This window comes from Manacus candei, unplaced genomic scaffold (assembly GCF_025592945.1).
Source record: "Manacus candei isolate 608988 ecotype Guabito, Panama unplaced genomic scaffold, ASM2559294v1 h1tg000009l, whole genome shotgun sequence".
Lineage (NCBI taxonomy): Eukaryota > Metazoa > Chordata > Aves > Passeriformes > Pipridae > Manacus > Manacus candei.
The window spans coordinates 390357-416494 of NW_026138057.1; the positions used below are offsets into that span (position 1 = coordinate 390357).

General features: G+C 40.6%; 1 protein-coding gene and 1 long non-coding RNA gene across 7 annotated transcripts in view; one reads left to right on the forward strand and one right to left on the reverse strand.

Annotated features, from left to right (window-relative positions):
• NAV2 (neuron navigator 2) overlaps positions 1 to 26138 on the forward strand; it is a 210088-nt gene that overhangs the window by 13935 nt on the left and 170015 nt on the right. The gene's annotated exons all lie outside the window — the stretch shown is intronic.
• The window catches only part of LOC127466471 (uncharacterized), a 29527-nt gene continuing 9340 nt past the window's right edge, over positions 5952 to 26138 (reverse strand). The window contains exons 3-4 of the long non-coding RNA XR_007902716.1: positions 10100 to 10188; positions 5952 to 6024 (exon numbers count right to left, since the gene is read on the reverse strand). This is a non-coding gene — a long non-coding RNA (uncharacterized LOC127466471). The remainder of the gene's footprint in view (positions 6025 to 10099; positions 10189 to 26138) is intronic.

The window sequence follows — 26138 nt, forward strand, 5'->3', positions numbered from 1 at the left end:
GAGTCAGTGATCTGCTTTTTTCTTATTGATTTTTTTTCTTAAGGCAATACTTTAAGCAAGAGATACTTGATATCAAGTCCTTTCCACTAATGATTTATGGATTTAAAAAAAACCCTGTGAAGATAGAAGTCACATTGTTAGGAGAAAGTTCTCAGCTATAAACAGATATCATTACTTTTGGCTGTGCCTTCTGAAAACAGCAGTTTATCCTTTTATTGCTGAAAATAATTTAAGGAGAAGATAAGAATCAAAGAGCAGTGTACCCTATTTCAAATTATAATGAGGAGTTTGTGGACTGTGGGTTTCCATCTGCACTCCACTTTTCCATGCCATCTGCCCACAAGGAGAAAATATTCAGCAAAGAAAATAGTAGGATGTCCTGCAATTCTGCAGCCACAGAACCACCAGTTACACACGCAGCCTTGTGAGATTTGTGAGGAAACCTGAGCCTGTGATAGTACAGCTTTGAAAAGGATAAGGGGAGTGTAAAAAAAGGCCGTTGAGATTTTGGAGGATGGAAAAAGGGGATTTTAAGCCTCATGAATTGCATGATTGACCACTTAGTAGAAGCAAGGAGTCTGCAGAGTGTTAATTTGTCGTATGTAACACAGCTGAGAACGATCTGTGAAGGCTGAGATTATGCTAATTTATGCAGTTCACTTTGCTACTGCAGTTTAAAAATAGCTTCTTTTTTAGAGATCTAGATCTACTGCGGGTTGGCTTTGCATTTAACTCTGCAAATGTTACCAGTTTGAATGCAGAGAAGGCCTTGACCTGAGAAGTCTTTTTATCACAGAATAGTTAAGGTTGGAAGGAACCTCTGGAAATCATCCAGTCCAACCCCGCTGCCAAAGCAAGGTCACCTGGAGCAGGTGACACACGAACAAGTCCAGGTGGGTTTGCAATGTCTCCAGAGAGGGAGACTACATCACCTCCTTGGGCAGCTGTTCCAGTTCTTCTTGTCATGCTCTCTGGTAGCAAGCAGTGCTTGCTACTGTTCCTCTTTTTGTAGGGGTCTGTCTGGTTCTACCACATTGCATCACTTCCATTCAAGAGGCTGAAAGGAAAATATAAGTTCTCCGGCTTAGGAATGGCACAGAAGTGTTAGTGGATGCTGTGAACAGCTGCAGTGTTAGGCCTGAGGCTGAATGCCCAAAAGAATAGTTCAGATTAAAGTGTGTTTGGGGTTTCTTGGCATCTGGGGTTTTTTTGCGGAGATCGACACTTATTGCTCAGGTGTGCAGTGCCCTGGAGTACTGTCTAGAGGTATTTGGCTTATCATCCCTCACTCTACATGTCATTGTTTTGGGTGTTTATGGGATGTAGAGAACAAAAAGAGGGGGGAAAACCTCCACTTACTAGTTGTGATTAAAACCAGTTTTCAGGTTGTCACGTTTGAACTGAATTTCCAATGAGCATGAGTTAAAATGTGAAATAAGAAATGTATTGCAACTGGAGTCAGTGGATAATTTCACATTCCGATTTTGTATTTAAGTTCTGAAAGACCTAGAATGTATTTTGCAGTTCAAGTCATAATTTAGCTGTATGAATAGAATTACACATAATACTGGAGCTGATTTTAAAGATCAAAGCAACTCAGGACAAAAAGTCCTGGTGTGTAACTCGCATTTGAGCAGCTGTTCCTCTGACAAGAAGATGGCAATGGGTTTTGCCTACCAGAAGATAAATCCATCCTAAGCATGAACACACTCAGTTTTAGAAGCCTACAGTGATGGGTGGAAGCCAAGAAGATATAATTCCCCTTCCTCTTTTCCTCTACTACCTTCAATCAGGTTTCCTTTCGAAGTCTTGGGATGAGACTTGATGAGGTGTTAATGCCTCAGCCCTTCCCCTCCTTAGTGGATGTGCCTTATTAACCTTTTGCAGCTGGTTTCTTCTCTTTCCCAGCTAACTCAGCTCCTCCTAGTTAAACTGGGTGGGACTGGCTGCTGTTGCTAATGAGCCTTAAGAAGCTGCATATGGGAGCTGGGTGCCTTCCTTCTCCCCAGGGCATCCCCACGGCAGGGAAAGTTTGTGTGGATCATGAGCTTGCACTCGAAGAAGCAGGAGGCTTCAGGTAGGTGCTCCTTCCAGAGGGAACCAAGAACAGATTTCTAGATCATTGTGCTGTATAGAACTGGCAGGGTTTATGGTTTATCATGTGCATTTAAATGGATTAATATCTTGTAGGTGAAACAACACACGGGAGAGAGATTGTTAATGTCAGATAGTTGGTTTAAAATAATAACTTGTTGGGTTTTGTTAAAACCCTTTTCTAGCTCAGCTCAGGTAGGGCTGATAACCCCTAGAGGAGACCTGGGTGTTCATGCCATCTCTTCAGTAACTGCTGTGGAAAAAGCTCATTTAACAGAAAAATTGTCATAGAGAACAGTTGCTACAATGCAAATTATTGAAGGTTTTACTTTTTTAGGATCGCATAAAATGTTTTTTGACTTGGTTAGTGAGTTAATCCATGAAGGCCCCAAGTGTGGCTGGTAGGGGGGAACACACCGTTGATCTTTGTGGTGCAGGAGGTGGAAGTTACTGATGGTCTGGAGTCATTCAGCACTTAGGACTGTAAGTGTAGATCCATGACTCATTTTTACCTATCTTATTGTGATTCCAGATGGGATATTGGTGAGGTCAGAGCAGAGATGTAACCTTATATGTGAATTTACCTACGAATATATTCTTTCTACTGTTCAGTTTTAAAAAACACCTCAGATTTGTTTACTAAACTGCTGAGAAGTTTAGAAACTTGTAGTCCTGGGGTACTGGATGAGGCTTGATTTATTTTTGTTTTACAGCATCATCATACAGTATAATGCCTGCAACTAGACTTGTGTTTGTATTGGGAATGAATTTCCTTATGCCAAGCCACCTCTTCCTCTTGTGGCCTAACTCACTTATGTAGAGAACCCATTGAAATCTGAGAAATATAAGCCCCTCTTAGATCTAGCCTTCTGTTCAAATGCAGGCCTGGTGTATTTCTGTCACTTTCAGGTTATAAAAAAGTATCTTATTGGTTTTATTTTTGCTTTTCCGTGTATCATGTGGTTTGGGTCATGCATGCAGTGTTTGGATAGGGAATCAGTGAAGTGTTGCATGCTCTGAAGGTATGTAGTAGCATTCCATAAGGATGCTCCATGTAGTTAAAACACAGAAGTAATAGTGTCCTGTGGTAGCAAAAAACTATTAAGTAACCCAGGGCCACATCTGCCCCCTTCTGAGCCAAAATACACCGAGGGGGGTCAGTTTGCAGGAGTCAGTGAATGTGATGGATACCTGCATGAGATAACTACGCCTTTTTCGCAGGAAGACAGGATTTGCCAGATTGGAAGTGTCAATCATAGGTTCTTGGGAGCTACTTAGACTGGAGCCAGTCTTTGGACTATTTCAATGGGTAGGAATATCTGTGGGTGTCCCTTTTATTATAGATGGTTAGCCTGACACTGGGTTTAAGTTAAAAAAAATCTCGGGGTAAGGCTGAGTGAAAGGAAAAAAGGGAATAGAATAAGCCGTTGCTGCAGCTGGCTTGCTGTGGGATGGGTTAGCTGGGCTGCTATTGCCACCTGGTGGTGTTGGTCAGAACCGAAGCAGACCTCATTTTCCTTTGGTTTCCCGGAGGAGTTGCATGGAATTAAGTGGCTATTGTGTATCGATAAGATTTATTAATGATACACTTGTATTATAGATAAATCCTTCAATGAAGAAAAAAAAATCCACAGTATTTTCTAACCATCGTTTATTTTGGCCACAGACAATGTTTTAAAAAATAGAAACTTAATTTCTTTGAGCGTTGTCAGATCCTGAATTAGCAGCAAGTTTTGGGGGAGCTGGTTGCAATGTGTGAGAGGTAGTTCATGTGGGAAGACCTTTGGAGAAGGTGGAAAAGAGCAGCTGGAAGGACCTGAGCTGCCCACGTGGGTATTTGGTGGAAGAAGCTCTGCCTTGTTTGTGTGGAGACCCATCCTCTGAAGTCCATAGAATGGCAGGTATAGCTGCCATCACCCTGATGCAGCTGAGGCACCTATAGGGATGGAACAACAGGTGATGTGACATCCTCCCGGCCTCGGAGCATCTCCGTCAGAAACACTCTGTGTTTTGGGGACATATGGACACACAGTTAATGAACGTCTCTGAATTGCTTCAGCATGGTCCAGTCACTGCATTACCAGGGCAAATTTGATTACCATAAGTGATCAGCATCTTATCTTGCTGAAATTAGTGGATCATTATCAAATGATGACTTTTTTGCACATAATGTGACTTAATTGTCCTTTCATTATGTAGAGTTTTATTGCAATCCTTTTAGCAGGGGAATACAGATTAAGTTGTAGTTACAAAGAAAAAAGGAGATCACTGTTCAGCCCCTCCTGTTCAGTGACAAAGCCACACTGTAGTTTAATCTGTAGGTTCTCTGTCTCTATGAAACATCTGCATCTGCTGGAGTATTTCAGAGCTTCATGTTTTCCAGTGAAGTACTGGCATAGGTTATTTGCTATGAACCTTTCAGGCAGCACTTAGGGGCTACAATAAGCTTTGCTGTGTATTGACATTTGATCTGACTTGTGGCTGGGGTCTGACCTAAATGTGTCTTTCCCTCTGTTGCAGCTGCCATGAACAAAAGTCTGTATTTTTGGGGGAATAAAAAAGTAAATCCATTAAAGTCACAAGCATTTGCTTGGAATTATGGCTGAGAAATTTAATGTATTGTCAAGTTTTCCCTGGAAGTGTTCTAGGCCAGATTGGATTGGGCTTGGAGCAACCAGTTCTAGTGGCAGGTGTCCCTGCCCATGGCAGATAGGTTGGAACTGGAGAGTTTTTAAGATCCCTTCCAACCCAAACAATGATGAAAAAGCCACCATTTTAATAGGGGGGGAAATATTTCTGAATCAGCTATACTGTCCTTATATTTATCATCTCTGGGCTTCCAAAGAAGCATCCCAGGACTCCCTATGTTTCTGAGGCATTGGGTCCCAGAACACCATTAGGTTCAAAAGAACCAGCACCCTGGCACCCCAGCAAAGCATTACCCAATGTGATGGAGCAAATCTGTGCTGGTAGTAAACCAGACATAAGAACTTGGACTTAATGTATAGACTCGTTAGACACTTACATGGGCCACTTTTTATAATTCTGATCTTTCTTCTCCCATTAACAAAGTCCTTTCCCCATTTGTTTTTATCAATACAGTTAATAAGGCAGTGTGAGCCAGTTTTAACAGGACCTGAAATATGTCTAAATGGTTCCCCTCATATACAAAGTCCCTTCCCTCATGAATATCAAATGCTGATTTCACTTGGCTCTTTCAAGCCACCTTCCTGCTGTATTTTTGGCTGCAGGAGACCATTTTGACCAGAAAGCGTAGTTATTTTGTGACTTGCTGTTCTGTATTGTTATTAAGGCTTATTATATTTCTAGGCTTATGAGCAGTAATCATAATGTTGCCTAGGAGCGGTTAAACTCGCAGAAAGCAGAACAGTTTTTGTCAGTCAGTTGTTAACAATTTCAGTTATTAATATTCCCTGAAATGGAAGCCAGACCTTATTTCTCGTGTGTGATGGCTGGTTTTTTTTCTTTCTTTCTTGTTCATATGTGCTTAATCCTCATAGTACTTGGAAAATGAGTTGGATCATAGTGGTGTAAATGCTGCTTACAGTGATTCCACATGCAGTGAAAAGGGACAAAAAGAAATTTTTTATTTTTTTTTTTCAGAAAAGACTTTGTAATTAAATGTTTCTTGTCTTTTCTGTGGTTCTGCCAGCGCACCAGAAGGTCTTTGACGAGCAATTGTCCTGTGGACATTACCTTACTGTCCTTCATCTCAGGTTCTGCTCCCTGGATGCAGCAGGCAGAAGGTGGTGGCACAGAGGTGGTCACTGGAGCTGGGTGCAGGATGGGATTTTGGGTGGGTGTTAGAGCCCTGGTGAGTGTGGAGCTTCTCAGCTGGAAGGTGGGCAGTGAGTGGAGTATGGGCACTCCCAGCACAAGAGTCATCCTGGTGCTGCAGCTCAGAGAATGCTGCAAGATGAAGCTTTATTTGAGCTATCTATGACAGGTAGAAGCAGATTGAAACGAACTTATTTAAGGACACTTTTGTTGTGCTTGCCCTTTAGATTTAAAACCCCTTAATGAACCTTCATAAGGGAACAGTATCAGATTGAATGTTTCAGGTGTAGAACAATGGCTCGGTTCCCCAGCCTGTGCAATCTTACCTGCACTGTTCAATTTAGCCAAAGAGGTCCCTTGCTTTTTATTGTTCAGGGATGTTCTGTGCCTATGAGGGAAGTACAATGCATTTCCAAACCATATAAATAGAACATATAATTTTTGGAAGGCATCCTGAGGCAGGTATCTCTTTTTAGCAAGCTCTCTTCCCTCCTCCTCTCATTCCCCTTCTTGGGACATTGATGAACCAAGCCTTGAGGTTTCCCAGTCCTTGGTAATGCTGTGGTGCAGTTTTCAGAAATGCTTCCCACATAGCTCTGGGTTTGGGAGAGCTGTGCTGTAATCTGCTGCAATGGTTACACTGGTTTAGGTTGGATGTTAGAAAAAGGTTCTTGCCCAGGGAGTGGTTGGGCACTGAACAGGCTCCCCAGGGTGGTGGTCAGAGCACCAAGGCTGGCAGAGCTCCAGAAGCATTTGGATGCCACTCTCAGGCACACGTTGTGACTCTTAGGGATGGTCCTGTGCATCCTAAGAGTTGGATTTGATGATCCTTGTGGGTCCCTTCCAGCTCAGCACATTCTGTGAATGGTCTCTGTGGTGGTGGTTTGCATTGCAGAGCAAAGGTCAGTGGAATGCTGCTTCTTTTGGGCCAAGAGCTTGGAGAGTAAACCAAGCAGCATTAATAATATTTATCTGCAGAGGAAAACTAATAATAGCTTGTTCTCAGGTCTGCTTATTTTTGCTACTCACACTAGTGAAGTGCTGTAATAGTAGCAGCAGCAAGTTGTCTTTTTTTTTTTCCTTGGTCGATGATTTGAACTCTGTGTAGCAAGAGTAGGGCTTGGAAACTAATCTTGTTTTCAGAGGCTGGTTGCCTCTGAAAATAACATTATGCTCACAACTAGCACATTTTAGGATATTTGAAGCATAGTTTGACACTATTTTAAAATCTGTTAATTAGCTTAAAAGTAGTATTAGAATCTCCTCTTTGGGGGCATGGCCTGACAGCAGTGCAAGAATTCTTAATAAAAATAAGAAATGTTTAATTTCATGTAATGAAACAGGTATGATTCTTTTATATCTTGCAGCTTATGTCGTTGCTAGTTACACAAGTTGAATATGTATGTGAAATGCTAAATTACATGGTCAAACTTACATAGGATCTGACTCTTCTTTGCCTGTATCTTAATTGGATTTTTCCTTTTTTTTTTAGCCATATAATGGCTAAAAGGTACATTGAGAACAGGCCAGCAATAATTTTTAGTACTAATATATAAGCTAATTAGACACACAAGTAACATGAAATGGTTCAGTTTGGGGGAGAAAGTTGCCCTGTATTCTAATACGACTTCATAACTGAAAACCTATTAACATCAGCATTTTGTCTGGGATTCACTTAAACAGTTATGTTCTTAGAGAAGCATCTCAAGTTAACTTAGTAAAGGCTAATTATTGTGCTCAAATCAGACTGGACTGCAGGTCATAGTCTAAATTTGGCCAGTGTGGGGAGCTAATTAGGGTAACCTGCACTTCTTTGCCACCATCATGAAAATATAGACCAGCTCCTCTTAGAGCGACTCGAATTGCAGTAAGACTGGTTTTGACATTCATGGGATCAGGATGTGCTCTATTCATTACTGCAATATAAAGTGAAATCAGCAAAATACTTCTGGTTGTTTATAATGGGGATGCTGTAGCTTTTTTCTGTTTATACACTTTATCATATTTTGAGATACAAAAAAATAACAATGCCAGGCAGTAAGCCATGGAAGTAATCCTTAATGATGATAATATATGGAAGAATAAGATTAAATTAAAAACCTGTATTCATAGCTCTGTGCTATTTTACTAATCCATCAAAAATATAAACCAAGTTTGTAGTTGAGTTTTTGTGTTTATTTTCAAGCAAGTGATAATCCCTTTAGAAGACCAGAAGCATTAATGAAGTATCAACTTCAGGGACTAGAAAAGGTTTTCTTAGATAAAACTAGTTTTCAGGACCCCTGCCTAGGCAGCTCATCCTTCCTTTACCCTTTAAAGAAATCTCTCTTTTAAAGTAGTAGGAATATGTTGAGATTTGGCTCAATGCATCCAGCATCATGAATAAGAATTTGCATTTCTATTTCATACAGCCTAGAGCACTCTTTCATGATAAATATCAGCATCTTCCTGTCTTTCATTGTCATTAACATTTCTGTTTCAGTCCTCCATTTCAGTGTATGGGGACAGAGCAGCTAATGAATGTCTTTCATTGCCTTCTAATCTGCTGCAAACTCTTTTAAGCTTGAATGGATCTTGATTCCTCCCCCCCTTAGTTGATAAGATTGATGATATGACAGGATGAGAATTGAGATAAAAGTTGAAAGCAAGTGGCAAGGATAACTTCAAATATGAAAAAAAAAATAAATAAAAGCAGGCAAATTTCTGGTAAAATTTGTTTTCCAGTAATGGACTTAATTTATGATTTTTTTTTTTTTTCCAAAAAATGACCTTGAAGAGCAGGGAAATACATGGAATTAGTACTAATTCCTTGTTACTTCTGCTATTATCAAGCAGTAGTGCAGCAGAGGAGGTGAGAGGAAAGCAGCTGGAAGAAAGACACAAAAGGGTAGAAGTAGCCCAGAGAACTAGAGAAGTTTTTGCTTCAACAGGCTAATCTTTTAAGATATTAAAGTACTATGGAATGGTACACTACAGTGTGCTTCAGTGTGCTTTGAAACTCTGTTATTGCACATCTTGTATGCACATTTCAACCCTGCTTTTATCTTTAGAGAGTTCAAGAGATTATCAAAGGAGACACGCATTGTGCTCTTTCATTAAGGCTCTAATTATTTAATTCCTTATATCTTTGTTTTGTAATGTCAAAATTAGTGCTATTCTGGCTTCAGTCTGCCATTCCTCCATGACATGCACAAGTGTTACTCTGTGAAAAGAGGAAAAATCGGTGCATTCAACTCTGAAGACTCTGGGTATGCAGAAGAAGAAGAAATAATTTCTGCTATGTATGATCATACCAAGTAATAGTGTTTTTCACAACAGTATTCCCTGTATTAAAACAAACAAAAAACCCCCCAAAACACACAAACCAAATAATGTGTTTCTCAGTTTCTCACTATAGTCTAGTTTTCTAAGCTCAGGTTAAAGGTTCACTGAGGGTACAGAACACTTATGGGAACTTCTAAAAATACTTTTTGGCTGGGCTACTCAGTGAAGTGTAAATTTATCCAGGAGAGCCTTGTTAGCAATTTGAGCATCCCTAGGACAGGACCAGGGTTTTTCCTCTGTTTCCACGTGTCCAGTTATTTCTGATGTGTGGGCTTTCAATACCAACCGTTGCGCAGCAGCTGGGAATGTGCCTTTTTCTAGTTACAGGCCTGCACTAAGAGCTTTTCTTCACCATTTGACTTGACATTTCGGGTAAGAGATGAGATCTACCCCAACTGTCCTGTCCTTGGCAGTGTTGGTCCTTGACCAGCTCCTCCAGAGTAAGAAGTATTTTTCATGAAAATACTAGACTGCTTTTCATAGCCTGTAGTTATATCTCCAAGTTGTTGTCTGCAGAGGAAGGATTATGGTTAATGGCTGAAAGGGAGATGGTGCATCCCTGAAGTTGTGTCATCTGTGCCTTAGAGGCTGGGGAAGGGGGCACACAGAAAGTGATTCCCTGGGGTTTGCAGCAGCTCTCTCCCTTCTCTTGGTTGAAAATTGTGTAACTGTTGAAAACAGGAAAACTGTGCAAGGCTGCCCATGGTGATGGCAGCTGCTGACTCAGAGCCATGCCATGAGCAAAGCAAGGTAATACTGAAAGCTTTCAAAGATGGCACTCTAATAAACAACCAAAAACTAATGGGATGATCCCTATTAATCCATTAACATTGTTCCATGTCACTGTCAACAAGCTTGGAACAAGCCTGGGCATTGTACTTACTTGTTTAGAGTTGAAGATGCAAGTTCGAAAGGCAGTGCTGAAGACTTCAGTGTGAGGAGAACAGCCCCATCCAGAAACTTCTGTGGACACTGGAAATGTATATTTGAAGTCAAATTAGTTGGGAAGGCTCTAATTATGGCATTCCCATCAATAGTAAGTTACCTACAACTTTTATAGGTAAAGTACTCTATGGCATCAATTCTACATAGAATCTTAGAATGGCCTGGGTTGGAAGGGACCTTAAAGATCATCCAAGCCCCCTGCTGTTATCAGGGATACCTTTCACTAGACCAGCTTGCTCAAAGCTCCATCTGGCCTTGAACACTTCCAGGGATGGGGATCCATCACTTCTCTGGGCAACCTGTGCCAGTGCCTCAGCACCCTTGCAGTAAATAATCTCTTCATCATATCTAGTCTAAACCTACTCTGTTTCAGTTTGAATCCATTCCCTCTTGTCCTGTCACTCCATGTTCTTGTAAAAACTTCCTCTCTGTCTTTCTGTAGGCTCCCATCAGGTCCTGTAAGGCCACAATTAGGTCACCCCTAATAAATGCAGCCTTTTAGACTTTACGAGTCATTATACATTTAAGTATTTCTATATATGTATGCATACATAATTTCATAATATAAATTTAAACTGGAATCTACTGTATAGGCTGTTTGGTTCACATAATTTTGTGCTCTGGAGTTAGCAACCACTTCATTTAAGTTGAGGGTGAAATATAAAGGGAAAGATTTTGGCAAGAGGAACTGGTGGATGCTAGTTATTATCAAGTGTTCCAGATAGCTAATCAAGGCTAGGAGTAACAGCTATTTTTAATTAAATCTTAGTGTGCATTCTTTCATGGGACAGGTTTCAGAAGTTATGGTGAGGGATGCTTTGTTAGTACTGAGCAGCTTTATCTACAGACTCTAATTGAATCACTTTTTCATACTGTTGTGCATCCACTTAAGAAGGATTGCTTAGTTAATTATAAATTATTGTTGGTGTTAAGGGCACTTGGCAAAGACTCAGCAGAAACAGAGCAAATAACACTTTTCTGTCTATATTTTAGTCTGCCTATTAATATGAATCAAGAATTAGTCTCAAATATAGTAAGTCAATGTATTTTTGTTTGATGCCAATGTTATTTTTTTCTACAGAAATGTTTGCCAATAGTTTTTAGACTTTAAAAGGGGATGTTTCCATCCAGGTTTTATTGAGTGTTATCTCCTGGGGGAAAAAGCTGATTGAAGAGGGTTCTTAGTTGCTAAATGACTTTCTGTGCACAGTAGCACTCCATGGTGTGTTCATCTCTAGCTGTTGATTGTATACAGAATGATTTGTCATGGACATGACTGAGCATAAAGCAGCTGGTAGCTCTGTCTATGCAGTTGGACAAGGTTCTCTTCACAAATGCTATCAGTACCTTTAGAAGTATCGGCTTATTTTTTCTTCTGCCATTGCTTATCTGAGAAGGAAAGCAGAGGTTTCATTGCATTTGTGAAATGGCAAAAAACTTAAATGATGTTGTTCTTTGCTAATACTCTGATTTCCCACTTGCTTTTTTTGGAGTATGTGATAGTTAGGTCTTTCCTTTTTGACTAATACAGTTTCACTGTTGAGTTTTAGTTCAAGTGGCCACAAAAGTTCTTTAATCCTGTGTAAGTAAGCCCTCTTTCCACAGACAGATCTTTGGCCTTCAGAGGTGACCACACAGAGGAGGAAGAGGAGGAGAGGTCCTTGGTCTCTTTATTTTGGCCAGTAGAATAAGGCTCTGTGTGTGGATGTATGGTGCCTATGGCTTATAAAAAGACATGTAAATTTGGAGATCTAAAGATCTTTGGTGCCTCATATTGCCTGTAGAACAATGTCTTTGGAGAAGCTGCCTTCAATACCATTCATCAGCATCCTATTCCTTCAATTGTTGAAAGCTCACCAAACTTGATAATTATTCTGTGCTCTTTTACATCTTGGGAAACTGGGTGCAGGGCAAGTCAGGCCACAGAGCTGGGAGTTACTTTGTTAACAGCTTTTTTCCCCCCCAATACATTGTGTTCTGAATCAAGAAATTAATATTTTAAAAAAATCTCCCAGATCCCCCCTCTTTCAACATGCACTTTTGAATACAAGCAGTGTGGAATGGAGAACGGGAAGCTTTCCACTACTTTTCTATTCTTTTGAATATCTGAAGATTGTTGTATGTTGCATTGGGTTGCTGGGAGGAGCCAGGTGATAGTATAGATTCAAGGTTGGCAGTAACAGTTAGCTGACTGATACACTTCCACAGGGAACTTAGAAACAACCTTTGATGATGAAGTGAGACAACAATAAATGTGATAATTCACTCTGCTTCCTCCATAAAACAGTCCACATGACTTCTGCTGAACTGCTTTCATTTTTTAATTAGTTCATGTTATGATCTCATCATATTTGCCCTTACTCTTTTCTGACAAATGAAATGGAGCTTTTTGAGTTGTCTTGTGATCTGCATTTTTCAGTCCATGAGTCAGTCTTGCGGGTCTTCTCTGAAGCCTCTCCAAAGGGTAAAACCATTAAACTATTACACAAACAGCATTAAAGCCAGCAGGTGATAAATCCTATTCTTATTTGATAACCACCTGTTCTTATGTACAAGTATTGCATCACCCTTCTAACCATAGCACAAACCCCAGCATCCTGATGGCACGTCACATCTGTGATGCTCTTTCCAGATGCACTGCATTCATGGACAGTCCTTTGCTCTGTGACATTCTTAGTTGCTTTTGTTACAAGATTTCATTTTCTGTTTTGAAACATCTTTTCATGGTTCTAGTCAGCATATGTGAGTTTCTTTAACTTTGATATTATTATTTTTCATCATTTACTTCTCCCATTACTGATGTGTCACCAGCGAATTTCGTAGCTGCTTCATGCCCCCTCCTAGGGCTTGCTCAGAAAAGTAAGGCTGAAAATGATTCCTGTGAAACACAGTCAAGCTGCTTATTTTCTTAATGACAATTTCCCAGTTATCCTGTATTTTTATACTAGTTAACTCCTTTTCAGTCCATCTGATTTTTACCAGGTTGCTTTGTTAAGAGCCTCCTCACAGAAGCAGATCTGCGTTATCGCTTTCACAAGTTTCTGTGAACTCAGTGGAAAATCCAGTTTAACAAGGCATGTTTTCCAGAGAAGGATGCTCATTTGCCAGTAATAATACTGTCTGCCTCAGCTGTTGGTTAATTGAGTTTCTATCTCTCATTTTATACTTCTCTCTGGGACTGGTGGGAGGTTGTGTCTGACTATCAAGGCCATCTCATTTTCTTGGAACTGGTACCCAGCACAAGCTGTCTCTGTCCTCCAGGACCTCCCAGCCACTGCTGACAATCAAGATTAACCTGTGGGTAGCTCCTTCATTGGGTTCCCTAACACTACTCAATACGAGGCATCTTATCTGCTGGTTTAGAAAATGCTGAAATCAAAGTTTGCTGTTCAACACCATTTTGAGGGCTTTTTTGGAATGAAAGTTGTTGTTTGGCATCTGTTATGATTCTGTGAGCTAGGCTCCTCTCCCACATCATGCTTAGCAAAATATTGTTATTGACAACTTCAAGATTTCTAAGAATTCAAGATTTTAAATTGTAGATATTTCCATTTCGTAAAGCATGAAAGGAAGACCTATGCAGTTATTGGCGTATAGTAAAAATAAATAAAAATCCAGCTTTCAGAGAACAGAAAATTTTAGTCTTTCTGACCAAAATGCACTGAGAAGCAGTAATAAAATTTTCTAATATGCTTTCTTTTCCAAATAAAAAACATAAAATGTGCATTAAAAAGCAAAAGTAATGGGTAAGTACAAGAGCGTGACTTTGTTTAATGACTGTGGAGCAAGCTGTTAGCACACATATTTTTCATAGGCAAACAATGAATTATTAGTGAACGGATTTCCCCAACCTTTCTTTATAGTAAATGTTGCACAGACAATGACTGTGTGCACTGAGTTCATTCATAATGTCTCCAACACCTGTTTCCTCCTGTTTTTCAAACAGTTTTATTTGGAAAGCGTTGGGAACTGGAGTGATGTCTCGTTAGAGCATGGGCTTTGCTTGGGACACATGTTTATCTGTCATTGAAGACTCAGTGGTGAATAACAAGCATATTGTTCAGCACTTTAATGGGGAAGTTTAGATGCCCATTAGGGCTGTAAATAATGTTCTTTCCTGAAGGTTCAACTTAATATTGACCCCATGCCATCATGTACATGCTGTTGAAGTTCATAATAAAGCCTTAGAGAGCTTGGATGCTTTATCATTAAAGAATTCAAATACAAGCAAGTATCTAGTCCTTGTTCCCTTTTGAAATTGGGCATTGTATGGGAAAGGCATCTCCTGGATCTGTCAGCACAGCAATTGCGGAGGAACTCCCGCCGTGATGCTGCCAGGGGGCAAGAGGTCATGCAGGGATTTTACCAGCTTCAATCCCAATCTTATCTCTTTCACTCTGTTGTGGGAGCCTAAAAGACAGATAGGAGGATGAAAGGCAGTTCCAAAGTCTTACTTTTTAATGGAAGAAATAAATTCCGGTTACACCTGGCAACTCAGGGGATCTTCATCCCAAATCAAGGCTGGCTTAGGAAAATCCATTAAATAAAAGTGTCTAAAAGCAACACAGATTTTAGTTAAGGATATTAATTAGCTTAAAAAGTGATTGGGAGGCACAGAGCTTATGCTTTAACCTCAGGAGCTTTGCTTTATTAGTATTTCAGGCTGATTACATGCAAGTGTCTCTGTCCGTGTTCATCACGTTTAGCTGGCCCATAAAGGATAAAATGAGAAAATACTCTAATCTGAGCCACACTTCAGTTAATGTAAAAACAGACAGCAAACTGTATTCCAAGAAACAAGACTGGTTGGCTGAAGAGTCCTTCCATCCATGTCTGGTCTTTTAATCTGCCTGTTTGTAGCAGGGGCACTTTGGCTCTACCCTGTTCCCTGGGCCCCAAAAATGGAGTTTTCCTTGTGATCGTAGACAAGAACCTTCCATTTTCTGAGACCTCTCCTTTGTTTCTTGCAATCCCTGATTTTGGCACCATGTTGAGTGTTGAACGAAAACATTTGGCAGCTCAAACTGGCAGAGCAGATCATCAACAACCTTTTAAGAGGCTTAGGAGGTGTCTGAGGCTGACTTATGCTGTGGGTTGTCTTGGCCCTTTGTACGGGCCGTAATCCTGCAAGTGTAAAGCTCCCTGTGTCTCAGCTCCCTTGCTTTTTTGCCTGAAGTCGGTGTGTTTTTTGGAAGCAGAATGCAATCTTTGAGTCAGGATATTTAGCCAGATGCTAGCAGGTTGATGGGAAGCCCTTGTGGTGCTCCCACTGCATCAGCAGCAGGGAAGGGACAAACTTAAGCTCAGCAAGGAACATGCACTGCAGGCACTGGCAGCTCCTCCAAGGTGCTGGTAAGATGCTCTTAGAAAATCCTTCTGGCGTCACACCCAGGCTTCTCCCTCCCAGTGCACACATTCATTCACTCATTCATGAGTCTGTCAGCAGGTTATTGTCTCAGCCTGTGACCCTCCTGAGGACCATACATCTTATGTTCAAGCCCTCAAATGGGCTGTGACCTTCTCCTCTTTTGAATGTTGTAGGAATGACCTTTCAGCAGGGTACTTGCTTACGTAGAGGGCTGACTGGGAAGATTTGACTGTGCTAGGGCTTTGGTCCACGTTGGTCTGAAGGGAAAGAACAAGAGTTCTTTATTCTCAGGAAGGGATTCAAATTTTATTTCTATGGTTCAAAGGTAACCTGTATGCATAAAGTCTTAAAATGCTTTCAACATGCAGCTCTTTCTCTATCTGTAGCTATTCAAGCTACCAAAATTGGTAGGGAAATTCTTTTTACAGTGAAGAAATATGATTGTTTCAATAATTATTCCTTCTTCTTTACCACTTAAAATAATAAATTAGAACAGGAGAACAATTACAGACTCAAGGAATGAAATCCAAGTCACAGAAGCATAACTGTTAGGGAAAAGACTTCAGTGAAAAGATACATGTGGGGTTTTTTAATCAAAAAGGGTATATGCAGAATTTCAAATATCTATTTACTGATTTATTCTAGTATTTCTTCAACATCATACTGAACGGATGCGTGAAACAGCCGATAAAATCATACAATAGGGCAATTTTTAACTAAGACAGGGATCAGTTTGGGTAAAAGTTGGTCCTTTTAAAATGCTTCAGTATCTCTTTACTGGATTATTGAAGGATTTAACAATTAGAAAATAATGCCAAGCTGCTCATGGGTTCCAGGTCTGTTAGCCATGAGTTATGCCTGCGGTCATTTCTTGCCTCCCCTCCTGCAGCCAGCGAAGTTATCTTTATGTGACTCAAAATTTATATTCAGAGAGAGGGCGTGAGAAGGGTGGCCTGGGGAATTGCTTTAAATGTGTTTTAATTCCCCATGTTTCCCTGGCCTGGCAAAACCGAAGCCGCCAAAGAAACCACCCCCCAAGCCCAGGCTTAGAGAGCTGCTGGGGTGCATGGAGCTGCTGCTGGAGCTGCTGTGGCCTCCTTGTCCCCTGTGGGGCCCCTCATTTATCAGGTATAGCATCTTCTCCAGAGCAGAAGGGTGAGGAGCAACAGCCAAGTGCGTGGCTCCCACTGGTGATTTCATAGGACCTTGGGCAAGAGCAGGCATGAATCTTCCCACAGCTGAGTATCTTGTCTAGACTGCTACACTGGGCAAGGTGCTTCAGAGCAACAGAGGAGAGATTTCAGAAGGACCCAAGAGAGCAGCAATGGAATAGGCTGGCATTTACGAAGATATTTAATAGCTGTACCTTAAATATAACGTGGCAAACTGTGATATTGATTACCATTAAGTACTGCTCTTCTGGATATGAAAAATACTCTCACTAATTATTAGAAACACTCTTACTATTCTCTTGTTTATGCTCATTAAGCTGACCTGTGATGTTCCACCTGTTGAATCATTTTTAAGGCAGAATATTCTCCTCTTTCACTAGGGACAAGCCTAGTCCTTTCCCACCCCATCAGGCTTAAGTATAAACCCAAGTCTGCGTGGGAGCAGCCCAGATTGCACCAAAAAAAAAATTATAGAAATAAATAAAAAATTATAGAACAAGGCAGCTTTAGAACCTGAGCTTTTAACAGAGTCAGCTTGTCAAAATGGGGAGCAATTTCCAGTTGTGCTTTAAGATGTGCCTGATACCCTTAAGTATCATCCTAAAACTCGCGTTGGCGCTCGGTTAGTTTTCAAACGTTTCTTGGCGATGTTTTCCCTTAATTCCCCTCTCTCCCCGTTTTCCCTCTGGGGGACGCGCACAAACCCCCCTCCCCGAAGGGGTTAAGAGGATCCTCCCCCGAGCGGGGGCGGAGGGACCGCCCGGCCCCGCCGTGCCCGGCCCCAGCCCCGGGATGGCCGGACCCCCGCACACTGCGGGCTAGCCCCGGGATGGCCGGACCCCCGCACACTGCGGGCTAGCCCCGGGATGGCCGGACCCCCGCACACTGCGGGCTAGCCCCGGGGCGGCAGGTGCCGGCCGGACCATGAGCCTGATGCTGTGGCGCTGGGAGCAGAACAACAGCACCATGAAGCTGGTAAGGACCTCGGGAACAACCCGCTGGTTGAGGAAGATTTATCCTTGCCACGGTTGTCGTTGGCAAACGGGAGCTTTGGTCCGGATGAGGTGAATAAATACCTGGGCTGGCAGGGCTGATGCTGGACCGATGTGCTCTGCAAGCGGATGCTGTTTTACTGCACAGTCGCAGCTGGATTTGTTACTCACTAATTCATCTTTTGGACTGTTTTAGGTCAGTTTGCGTGTTGTCTGATCTCTGTAGTTAAGCTAATTTAAAAGTAAGAACAGAAAACATCGGTTATGTGTGTAGCTCTTTCCCCTCACCTTCCTTTATTTATTGTCTTACTGCACGTTTTCTCCTTCTTGGAAGCAGTTTTCTCTCTTTCAGTTTTGCTGGAATAATTTTGTCGGCTGGAGTTTTGTTTGCTCAACAGCTTTTGTTTCTAAATTATGCCCCTCCCCCATTTTTTACCCCCCTTTTCCTTTCCTGAAAAGTAAAAAAACCCACTGCACCCTGTAAGTATAAAGTGTGTGGCTGCTCTATTCCTCCAGCATAAATGAGCTCAGGAAACCCACACATCTGCCTGTCTGCTTGAATTAGTGCCCATACCAAGCTATAAACTATGATCAAAACTTAGAGAGACTTCTCATTAGCAGCTTTTTTTTAAAGGCTATTTGATGTAAAGCATCTCAAGGCAGTGGCTGTCTGAGATAGCTTTAAATGTGTTTTCTCTGTCTCTCTGGCAGATTATTTAAACAAAGAAAATTACATTTCTATGCAGTTTTTAGAGGAAAGATTTATTTTCCTGAGAAATTCATAATAAAAACTAAAGATTTGCTTCAGGTCTAATCCTGTAGCCTTTATGTGTGAAAATTCTGTTGAAATCCATGTGGGAGTTAAAGGTTTCCAGCACCTCTTCCTATCAGGGTCTGCAATCAATGAAATTTATAGTGCGACTAGTAATTTAACAATCTCTGTTTTTACATACTTTCCTGGGAAGGAATGAGGTGATAAACACGTTAGCGAAGGAGTATTCAGTTCTGGATACAACGGGAGCCCTTCACGTGGGATCAGATAGTTTCGGATATTTCACGCATGAGTAGCCCCTGCAATAATGAATTTGTGAGCTGGCAGTGGAAGCTGGCAGCTCTGTGTGGGGGTTGCCCAAGCCTGGTTCCAGCCGAAGCCAAGTATTTTGGGAGGGAGGTTAAAGTGAGTCCTTTCTCCCTTTTCATATGCAAAGAGCCCTCGACGAAGCAGAAAGAGCGCAGGTGTATTACAAGGTCTCCGTATATACACTGGCTTTCAAACTCAGCCCCCAGTGGACTTTGCAAGCAGTGAACACTGGCAAGAACTGAGCTTATGGAATCAAGCAGAGAAAAAGAGATGTGAGATGAGAAATCCAAGTAATGCTCAGAGTGGAAGAAAACTGCTGGATTCACCCACTCCTTGGGCAGGAAGAGAGAAGGATAAAATCCTTTACCCCATAATTTACTCCTGCCCCCCTCTGCCTGTCAACCAGCAGATATTTATATATTGCCTCTTGCAATTAGGGAATCAGAGAGATTACCCTTGTGGGGCTGCCTCCTGCCTGCTGTGGTTTGCTGGGTGCTGGGACAGGGAGAGCTGTGGGTGCTCAGGCTCAGGGGGCCTGGCAGGGCTCTGCCTAAAACCCTCAGATGAGCTCAGCTTTTTGCAGAGCTCTTCCTTGAGCCTTGGCTGGTCTGCAGTGATAAAGTACATCAAAGAAAGCCAGCTTTATAATATATAGATATAGATATAAAAATAATAATTTAAAAAGAATCTTCAGCGAAGTGAGTGTCACAATAAATATATCTGATGTTGCCCTTCTGCTTTCCCTCCTTCTCTTTCCTTTGGTCCAGTGATGTTTCTGTGGAAGTAAGAAAAAAAAAATACTTGCCAGCAATAGCTTAAGGTGAGCTGATCATGGCCAGGTATGCCAAAAATAACCAAATACATTCTGTGAAGGGTTTTGGATGGTGATGGCAAGATTCAGTTTGTGGTTGAAAGCATAAGATTCAGTGTGGAAGCTTAGGCTTTTTTTTCAGATTTGTAATATAGGGCTTTTCAGGCAACCAGGGATAAATCTCTTTGCCCCCAAATATCAGATCCTGCAAGACTTAGTTAAGTTTGTAAAAGTTGTGATGTTGCCGTAAGAGTGAAATGTAGAAATCAGTATCTAATTCTGCTGAAACTCAAAATATTGCCCTTGAATAATTTTGGGGGATGGTAGCTTAATTTTTATCACATACTACTTACTATACAATCTATTCAGATGCCAGCTTGCCAGCTTGTCATCTTGAATTACCTGCAAGGTTGCTTTACTCAGACAGTAACCAAGATAGCAGGCCCAGCAAAAAAAAAAAAAACAAAAAAAAACTTTCTAAGGTATTGCCAACTCTTGGAAGAAAATGAATTGTTAGCTTGCTCCTATTCATGTTGAGTGACTTGTGCATGCCTGATAACCTACTTCTTTTGACCCCAGAGTTCCTTATTCCTGGGCTTTTAAAAACTAATGTTTATTTCTGATTTTCTTTCCATTTTACATTGGAGACCAGCAAAACAAAATTTCAACATAGAATGTAAATCCTTCCTCTTTTTTTTTTTTTTTTGTTTACCTGTTATGAGTCATCCACACACCTTATGCAAACACCTTTTTTTAATGTAATCAAAACAAGGATCGTTCCCACTCAGTGTTTTATGGCTTTGAGAATTCTCAAGGGGTAAGGTATTGGTTTTGTGATGATTGAAGGTTGTAAAAAGCATATGATCCTTTTTCTTTATGCCAGATTCAAATTGTCCTGAAGACATCCTACAACCCCCCAGCCTTGTAGCACGTGTATACAACCTTTTACAAGGTTTTTCCTACTATTGTATCAGTAGAAACACGTTTACTACCCTATCTGTATATAACTGGTAGTAGATAACCTTTCCAAGGTGGGTTTTCTTTTGTGTTTTGGGGTGTAGGTTTTTTTTGTTTGGTGGTTTTGTTTGGGTTTTTTTGAGCCTGCAAGCAACTAATGAATGAAAATGTATGTATGTCTTCTCAAGAAGAAACATTCTGGGTCCAACACGGAGTAATAAATGACCCCAGGATAAGGCCATATGGAAAGTTTTGTTTCTTTAGATGGAGTAAAAGAAACTTGACTGAAGAGCCACAGTAGTGTCAGCAGGAGCTGTAGCATTTTATTGTGAAATGTGCCATAAACAGTGGTGATTGAAAACCAGTTTTCAGATGCACAAACAAATTGTTAGGATTTTATTTAAGGTAAACCTTTTTTAAGTTTATTTGTAGCTTTTTTTTTTTGGAAGAGAGTAGCTTTTATCTTTTCTCATTTGGGATTAGATTTATGGGTTATACAGAGCTGGAGAAAACTGAACTGAAGGCTGCTTAGCTTTCTCTGTTACCTTTATTCTTTTTCTTTTCAGTTTATAAAATTTGAGTGGTGCTTACTATTAAGCAGATATAATTCTGTTTTGACTTTTCTCTCCCTATAATTATTTTCTGTTTTGATTTTAACATGTTGAATAACACGAGAGAAAAGAAATGTGCATATCTTTGCATGAGCACTTTGTATATAGGCACCTGTAACTTGTGAGCAGGACCAGATTGTCGTTTCCATGGCAGCAGACAGTAGATGTACCTTCATCTACATCCAGCCAAAATCTCATCCTGATTGCAAAGGTAGCAGTGTGAGGAGTATTTGCATTTGCTCAAGCATGAGGGCTGAGAGAGATGGAGGTTTCAAGCAAGGATGGTATTCCCATCCTTGCCCTGCACGAAGACCCTGAGATGCAAGGGGTGGGAAAATTGCTCCTGCTGAAGGTCAGGAGGTGCAGAGCCATGTCTTCATCCCATGGACAGTGGAAGATTCTATTCCATATTGGATGGGAAAGAAGGGATGCCTCCTGCTCAGCCCCACCCTGAATGTGTGCCAGGAGGTGAATGGTGCCAACCAGTCCAGTACCAAAACCTGAGTTTTGCAGAAGTTAATGGGCCATAAGTTGAGTAAAGCACTGGACTTTTAAAAATATTCTGACCAAAAAAAAAAAAAGCAAAATGGCGAGTTAATTCAAAATGTTCCCTGTGAAGAGAGCGTTAAAAGGTTTATCACTATGTATAAAATTTCTGTCCTGGTTTACACATGACTTCTCCTTCTATTAAACATTTCCCTTTAATGCTCTTATCTCTATGTGCCTTCTGGGCTGATGTGTAGCATACAGCAAAGGGAACACACTTATTTGGAAGAAACACTTCATTCTGGAAGAGATTTTCAAGAGCTTAGCTTAAAAACTGCAACAGAAGAATTGACTGGGCTGATAAGAGATTTGCAAAAAGTTATGATTTGATAGGCTAGCTGACTTAGCAATACTTTTCATTAAGTAAGGGAAAGATTTCCTGCAGTTGCCTAAGCTTTTGCCATCTATATTAGTGACTTTATAAGCAGTTTATCTGAATCGTCATAGCATTATCTTGCAGCTGATATTGCCTTGATGTTGGAACCGGATCACAGCCTGTTACTGAGCTTTTCCAAGCCAAGAAGTGTGGAACCTCAGCCAGCTGTTAGATGTCTAGATCGAAGGCTTAGTTGCTGGCACTCTACAAAGATTAAAAGAAATAGCAAAGTACAATTCTGTGTTTCATAGGTTAGGATATGTCTGAAAAATACTATTGCATATAATCACACATTTCCCACACTTCTGTTTAATCACAGTTAGGGAAATGTTCTTTTGACACAGAAGCCTGTACAGTGTGTTAAAAGGGCACACACATCTTTTTTTCTGAGGATCAGTCAAGAGAGGCAACACAACTGTGAACTGCAGCTCACAGGGCTGTGCAGAAGGCAAACTTATTCCTGACAGATATTCAGTAGAGATAAGGAGGTGTGAAAGCAGTGAAGCTACCGAGAGGCAGGAGAAGCCTCATCCAGAATGTTATACACAGTAGTGGAATCATTTATGAAAGATCAGTGCAAAGGAAACAAGAGCTGTTGAGTTGGCCAAGAGAAAGAAAAATCTGTTTCCTTGACATCCTAACCAGAAAAATAAGGATAATTGTGGGCATATGAGTATTCTCTGTAAAAACATCAAAATACAACAGTCTTCTAGTCACCACAGGCAGGAACTGAAACAAGGTCTCTTTCAAAGGGGGAAACCAACATACTTTTTAAGAGATACTTAGTTCATTTATGACAATACTTGTATCATACTTAGTTAAATTGCTAGATACGGGTACTGTGTATGCATGCACGTGCCAGGGACAACCCACCACGGTGTGCATTTCTGCTGTACAATATATAGATACTTAAATATTATAAAACTGTTGAATATCTAAAATTGTGTTAGAGTTCTTTGTTTTAAGTAAGGAGTTCATGTCATTACAGAAATCAAATTAACTAGAAGACAATTTTAATCACATTAAAATGGTTTACAGTGCATATTCAGATATTTATATCTCAAGGTAAATGAACATGTTATAACTGTTTTGTTACAAACTGTATGTGTCACATTCCAGTGCAGATATAATTAAAAAATCCTTATATAAGGAGCTTCAGAAATACAAATCTAAAAATGTATGTAGACGCTATATGTTGCTTGGCTTAGAGTTTCTGAAATATTCCAGATTTATCTGTCTGCCTTAATTTAGAATTCAGGTGTAGAGATTTGAGCCTCATTTAATTCTGTTCTGTGATTATGGCAATAAACAGACTGGAAAGGGATTTGAGGTAGGTGATCCTTCAAAAAGCATTCCTGTTCTGGTACAGTATGTGTTTTAGGAGTGCAACTTGATTTTAGTTTATTTACTTCCTTCCCTCATAGGACACTGAGGGAAGATGAAAAATTATATACAGTGTTCTAAAAGCCTTATTATTTCTTTTACTCCCAACGGTATGTGGTTTTGTGCTAACTCTTGCTCTTATTGTAGATCATGGAGGGATAGATGCAGATAGAGGGTATTTAATAGTGTGTGAGATAGATGGTTTATTTTTTTAATCAGTGTCAGACTCTACTGTTTCAATGTACTGATTAATGCAACGATTTCATCAGTTTCTTGAATATGAAATCTTAAAACTAATTGGCTTGTGTTCTCTTGTTCTTCATGGAAAGCTGTCCCCAAGTTTTCCTCCAGCCTCATCTGCTCTGATACACACACAGCCTGTTCATGTGCATTTGGGGGTTTGTTGCCAACACGTCTGTCAGCTGTTCTGCTCCTCTTCCCTAGTGTTCTTAGGCAAAGAATATCTTACTCTGAAGTTTATACAAACCTAATTCTTGGAGTTTTCTTTCGCAAGACTTCTTCTTAATTTTTCCACATCATCTTCTTCTACTCTGAATTCCTCCTCCTTGAACATGGGTGGCAAGAACTTTGTGGAATGTTTCAGGTGAAGTCTTACCAGGGCATTGTCTTAATTCTAATTTAAAAATTTTACATGTGAGTAAAAGTCACTCAGTCAACCAGTACTTGACATAAGGGCTATTTCCTTTTATAAGAAATCTTGGAGGTTTTCTTTTCAGTGACCTGGTAGATAACTTTGGCTGAGAATTTGACACCACTGGATTCAGTACAGGGCATGTGAAGAGACCAGCTTAACCTGAATTCTGGCTTGATTTTGGCAGAGGCTTCTAAAACCATGCAGGTGCTACCTTGTTCTCTTGAGCTCTGTGAAATGTGCTTTAGAATTCAGAAGGTAGAAATATTTGTTGTTTGATTTTGGTTTAAGACACTGCAGTGGAAAATTTATATTAGGAGAGGATCTACACTACAGGATACCAGGATTTCTATGGATGAGATGTCTGGGAAAGACTTAGTCTATTCTGACCTTTTATAGAACCATTTTTCTTCTGTGGCTAAATGTGGATTTAGGAGGCAAATTTATGTCCTTTGAAAAACGTTATTTAAATCTTGAGTAGATTGCCTGGATTAATTTGCTGAGCTCACAACCCTGTTGTATGAGGTGCTGCTGAAACATAAAGTGGCAGCTCTTGTCCTGGAGGTGTGTAGTATAAACATGTCTAAGAATTATTATCTAAATAAGACAAGCTGTGGGAGAAGTGACAGGCATAGAGAGAAGTAACAAGATTTACTCAGTGCTGAAAAAGTTCTTTTCAAGGAATAAGAGGAAATACACCTGCCATTCTAGGAACTTTAGTCTTTTGTAAATATGGTTCTTTTCCTGACATTTCAACACCCTATGTTTAAAGTATTGCAACTATTGCCTGGTTGGCTTTTTCCTTTGTTCAGAGAGAATAGATATATTTAATTAGGAACCCTGCTCTCACGTCCACATCCAGCTCTATCTCTATAACCTGCCCTTAACTGATTAACAGCACAGAATGGCCTTTATTGCCAGGAGAGAAAGCCATCGGGCCTCTCACTTTCTTTAATGCATTTATATTGCATGGTGTGTGATTTTTTTTCTGTTCTCGAGTCATCAGTTGCTGGGCCCAGTCCTGTTTCTACTCAGGTCCACAGCAAAACTGTGTGATCTTGGGGGGAGAGTAGGATGAAATGGCTGCTGATGGGACAATCTGAAATCATTGTTTTGGGAGAAGCAGCTGTGAAAGTGCTGTAATCAGTTGGTCGTTTTGGGACTTACCTGTACTGCTAAGCCCAGGCAATCTTCACCTGAGAGTTGTGGGGCCTTAGGAGACTTGTGACCTTGCACCTGAGATCAAATCCTCCCTTGGGGCCTCCAAGGTGTTACTGGGGGGGATGTGTGTGGTGACTCTCAGCCCTTTAGTGGTTTGGAGCTGTAGCTTCTCAGGTGAGGAACGGTGGCCCCTTCAACATTAGAATATCTGTTTAAGGTGGTACCTCCAACTGTTGTTTCATAGATGTGTACATGAAAATCTATTTTGAAGCCTGGAGTTTATGAGAGGATAACACTGTACCACTGTAAACATCACCAGTTTCCTCATGCAGAGAACCAACCTGACTCTACGAAGCAAGCAAGAAATTTAGTATAGACTTAGGTGGGTGCTTGGGAGACTGCCTTGTAAGATGATACGTTTTGTGTGCAGATAAAAGTACACAGAAATATATTGAGGGTCACTTTGAGCTAAAGAGAAAATGCTTAATAAATTTAGGTTTTACTCAGGAGGTAAAACAGTACCTTTAATCCAAACTGCATGAGAGGTTATTTTTTGTAAAGGTGCTTAATGTTAGGCTGACTATCCATTCAAAAGCAAACATTTTTATTTTATAAAATAAAGATCCTTTAATGTAATTTTGAAAGCAGAGCGATTGGCTACGTGTGTTTAACAATAATGTGAATGGGGCCATGTGTTGGGTTCAATTTGGTGTCAGCTGCTCGTTGCTGATCTTTGACTGGTTAATTTAATGGTCTCTGACATTTGCTCAACCAGCTTTTTTGTTGTGTTGGGGGTTTTTTTGTTGATTTTTTTTCTTTGCTGACAAGTGATTACCAATGAATTGACTGATTAGAGAATAAGGGAGT